Below are 5,149 nucleotides of genomic sequence, written 5' to 3'. Positions count from 1 at the left end.
AAATGCAAATCAAAACTACTTTGAGGTAACACATAACCCCAGTAAGATTAGGCCATATCACAAAGTCCCAAAACCAGAGATGTTGGTGGGGATGTGGAGAAAAGGGAACACTCCTACACTGCTGGTGGGAATGTAAACTAATACGTTCTTTTTGGAAAGACATCTGGAGAACACTTAGAGAACTAAAAATAGACCTGCCATTTGATCCTGCAATTCCTTTATTAGGTATATACTCAGCAGGCCAAAAATCACATTACAACAAAAATATTTGTAACAGAATGTTTATTACAGCCCAATTCATAATTGCCAGGTCATGGAAGAAGCCCAAGTGCTCATCAATCCACAAATGGTTCAACATATTGTGCTATATGTACACTATGGAATACTATGCAGCCATAAAGAAATATGGAGACTATACGTCCTTCATGTTCACATGGATGGAGCTGGAAAGTGTTCTTCTTAAAAAAGTGTCATAGTAATGGAAGAAAAATATCCAATGTACACAGCCCTATTATGAAATTAACTTATAGCTTTCATATGAAATCTATAACCTAATAACAGCCTAACTATATGGAGGGGGGAGGGATTGGAATGGGGGGAATGGGTGGAGGGAGAGTGATTGGAGGGATCACTTCTATGGTTTATCTTACAAGGGTACAAGTGAGTCTTTCTAAGAGTATAATACGATTGTCTTAACACAATAACTAAGGAAATGACATGAAGGCTATGTTAACCAGTTTGATGAAAATATTTCAAATTGTATATGAAAACACCACACTGTACCCCAGAATTGCATTAATGTACATAGTTATCATTTAATAAAAGTAATAAAATTTTAAAAAAGAAACACAAATCAGGAGGAATCATGCTTACAGAATTCAGAGTATACTATAAATTGATAGTGATCAAAACTCGCACAAAAATAGAGAGGTAGATGTATGAAACAGAATTGAAGACCATGTTGTGAACCCAGACACTTATCATCATTTGATATTTTATAAGCCTATTCAAAATATAAATTGGGGCAAAGATGCCCTATTCAACAAATGGTGCTGGGTGAATTGGCTGGTGACCTGTGGAAGACTGAAACTGGACCCAAACCTATCTCTACTAACAAAAATTGACTCTCACTGGTTAAAGTAATTAAACTTAAGATGTGAAATTATAAAAATTCTTAGAGAGAGTGCAGGGGAAACACTTGAAAAAAATTGGCCTGGGAGAATACTTTATGAGGAGGACACCCTAGGCAATTGAAGCAATATCAAAAATACATTACTGGGATCTGATCAAATTAAAAATTTCTGCATTGCCAAGAACACACAAAGTAAACCAAATAGACAGCCCTCAGAATGGGAGACAATTTTTGCAAGTTATATTTTGGACGAAGGTCTAATGACCAGAATCCACAGAGAACTCTAACTTATTAATAAGAAAAAAAAACAAGTGATCCCATTTCATTGTGGGCATGAGAAATAAACAGAAGCTTTTCTGAAGAAGACAGGAGCATGGTCTACAGACACATGAAAAAATGCTCATCATTAATCATCAGAGAAATGTAAACCAAAACTACTCTGAAATACAATCTAACTCCAGTAAGAATAGCCCACATCACAAAATCCCCAAACTACAGATGTTGGCATGGATGTGGAGAAAAGGTAACACTTCTGCATGGCTGGTGGGAATGCAAGCTAGTACATTTCTTTGGAAGGAAGTTTGGAGAAAACTCGGGGATCTAAATGTAGACCTGCTGTTTGATCTTACAATTCCTCTTCTAGATGTATATCCAAAGGACCAAAAATCATTGGGAAATAAAGATATTTGCACCAGATTGTTCACTGTAGCTCAATTCATAATTGCTAAGTCATGGAGGAAGCCCAAGTGCCCATTGACCCATGAATGGATTAATAAATTGTGGCATATGTATACCATGGAATACTATGCAGCTTTAAAAAATAGAGACTTTATCTCTTTTAAGTTTACATGGATGGAGCTGGAAAATATTCTTCTTAGTAAAGTATCTCAGGAATGGAAAGAAAAATATCCAATGTACTCAGTAATACTGTGAAACTAGTATTAGAAACCTCCTTCATCCTAGGCTATAGTTGTGTTTATTTTTCATATGCAAGTGTCAGTGATTATAAATTAGTTTCACAGTATTACTGTGAGACACAATATTACTGAGAGAACATGTTAGCCATTATTTCTTTGTTCTTATCTGATGGTGCCTGAGGCTATGGAGAAGTAGATTGAATACCTGCCCTTGCTGGCCTTGCCATTTGGAGGTTGTTACTTTGGATCTTTAAACAAGGCATAAAGAAACTTCTTGGGCATACAGGAATTTGTGTGCAAACCTCTGCTCTCATGTTGGCCTTTTTTTTCTGGAACCTTTTGTAAGGAATTTTCAGGCTGGACTTCTCAAAAGCCTTTCAGGAGCCCAAGTTTCATCCATGGCATTAGATATTTGTATGCATTGGGTAAACACCTCTTCTCTTGAGGTCCCTGAGCACATTTCCATTCCCAGACCCATCAGCAAGTGACCTTCATTACTTACCACAGATCAGGAAAGGTTACTAATGGGTATCTGGCCAGTTTTCCGAAGGGCTTTTTTATTGGCCTTATAAAGTCAACCTTAATTCCTTAACTAAGCAAATGCTATTCTAGCCAAAGCCTTGGTCATGTTAGGCTCACAATCAACCTGGTTACATGGGATTCTGCCTCAGAGTCTTACAAGTATACCTGCACAAAGTCTTTGCACTGCTCTCTCTCAAACAGCTTTTTTTGGCCAGAGGCATATAGGTATTTTCCCTATATTTGGGCCAGGTGCAGTGGCTCATGCCTATAATCCTAGCACCCTGGAAGGCTGAGACAGGTGGATTGCCTGAGCTCACAGGTTAATGACCAGCCTGAGCAAGAGGGAGACCCAGTCTCTAAAAAAAAAAAGATGGGTGTTGTGAAAGGTGCCTGTAGTTCCTGCAACTTGGGAGGGTAAAGCAAGAGAATCACTAAAGCCCAAAATTTGGCGGTTGCTGTGAGCTAAGATGCCATGGAACTCTACTGAGGGTAACCAAGTGAGACTCTGTCTCAACAGAAAAGAAAAACTAATTTTAAAACTGTTCTTAAAGTTCAGATGTTTAGCTGGGTGTTGTAGCAGGCTCTGGTAGTCCCAGTTACTTGGGAGGCTAAGGCAAGGGAATCATGTAAGCCCAGGAGTTGGAGGTTGCTGTGAGCTGTGTGATGCCATGGCACTCTACCAAGGGCAATAAAGTGAAACTCTGTGTCTACCAAAAAAAAAAAAAAGTTCAGATGTTTAAAGATTATAAAACTGCCACTTCTGTAATATTTCTAAACTTTTATGGATTTTACTGTGAGTTCATGTTCTTAATTTTGCACCCCTGAATTCTGAGGTCTATATACATGGCTATGGAGAGGCCTGCCAACATGCTTTTAGTGCCTAAGGTAGCAGCTACAAAGCACAATGTAGCCCACCTGGCTCACTCTTCGCTGTTCCAGTTTTGCCTCCTGGCTATTCCAGCTAGCTAATTGAATACTTCCAGTTATCCTGTTTTCTATATTTGCATCTGGTAATTGAATTAAGGACACAAATAGTCCCTGTCTTTTGCAGCCATTTTTAACCAGGTGACCATGTGAGACTTGGAGGATGAGGAAAGACATCAAGAATGGTACCTATGTTGTGGTTTCAAAATTATTTAATAATTTAAAACCTCAATAATGCTATGTTAAGTTATGAAAATAATCATAAAAGGTCTGAGTAATTTGTAAGATATATTTTGAGTATTTAATGATTGTTTGGAAAACTGACTCTTCCATCTGTCCAAGAATAAGATTTTTGCCTTTTAATATCTTCTAATTACTAGTTTAATTAAGTGAATGACTGACTTTAGTAAAAGTCATAGTAAACTATGATATTGTCTTATGGAAAATGTTTTTGGTGAGAAAGATTAAACAGAAAGAAATATACTATTGTATAAAAAAGGATCTTGTGTGGTAAACTTTTGTCCTGGAATAGAATAATGGGTCATTTAAGAAAAGTGAAAGTGAGGACAAAAGAGAAGGGTTTTTTTATATTTTGTTTTATTTTTTAAACATATGTGTAGATTGTCTGTGCAGGTTGAATATAAGAGGAATGAGAGGGAATTTATATTTCATCCAGTTGGCTATAATTTATAAAATTTGGTCGAAACAACTAAGGTTTTCTTGAAATATTTTGCTTTGTTTCTTAAAATATTAATCTACTCTTCATGAAATTACATGATCTGTTTTTCTGTAATAATAAAAAAAATTCTCACTAGTTTTTTTTTTCCTTTTCAGTACTTGACATGAAAGAAGAAAAAAAATTATGCCTTATCAAGATAATCCCTGTGTTGTCTTTATTAGAGTTTTACCTAACTAGAGAAAACTAAACTTTAAAATGTTTAAGGTTTAGACTCACATGACCTCCTGTATTGTCTCTCAAATCTTTTGACTTTAGATCCAACTTGAATAAATGTTCTAAGCCTCTGATATTTGACAAGTCTTCAAAAATCAAAATTCTAAATTTGATCTTTTTGACCTCAAATCAGCTTTTAAATGGTAGAACTATTGAAAGTCTAGGACAGACTAGTAGGATTGTTTGGTGTGTTAAAAATGTACAAGAGTTTTCCTTTCTCTGCCTTCACGTGTCCTGATGGCAGCAAGTACATCCTTGACATGCAGAACAATGCTGGAGAGTTTGTGGACCTATACGTGCTGCAGAAATGCTCTGCCAGCAACCGCATAATCAGTGCTAAGGACCACCATCCATCCAGATGAACGTGGCTGAGGTTGACAAGGTTACCAGTAGATTTAATGGCCAGTTTAAAACCTATGCTATCTGAGGGGCCATTAGCAGGATGGGTGAATCAGATGATTCCATTCTTCAAGTGACCAAGGCTGATGGCATCATTTCAAAGAATTTCTGACTGGAGAGAATCAGGGATGTGGAATGCATGCCATCAATAAATAGTGAAACCACCCGCCCAAAAAAAACTGTACAAGAAACATTATCAAATATAAAGTGGTGGCTCAGCGCCTGTGGCTCAAGCGGCTAAGGCGCCAGCCACATACACCTAAGGTGGCGGGTTCGAATCCAGCCTGGGCCCGCCAAACAACA

At 37.3% G+C, this 5,149-nt stretch overlaps 1 pseudogene; it reads left to right on the top strand.

Annotated features, from left to right (window-relative positions):
- Positions 1 to 4,707: 4,707 nt before the first annotated feature.
- Positions 4,708 to 4,975, top strand: LOC111722326 (annotated as a pseudogene).
- The last annotated feature ends 174 nt before the right edge of the window (positions 4,976 to 5,149 follow it).

Source organism: Otolemur garnettii, unplaced genomic scaffold (genome assembly GCF_000181295.1).
Source record: "Otolemur garnettii isolate 467f Iridium unplaced genomic scaffold, OtoGar3 scaffold00238, whole genome shotgun sequence".
NCBI lineage: Eukaryota > Metazoa > Chordata > Mammalia > Primates > Galagidae > Otolemur > Otolemur garnettii.
Note: the sequence above shows the minus strand (reverse complement) of the source record. Positions and strands in the feature narration are given on the sequence as shown.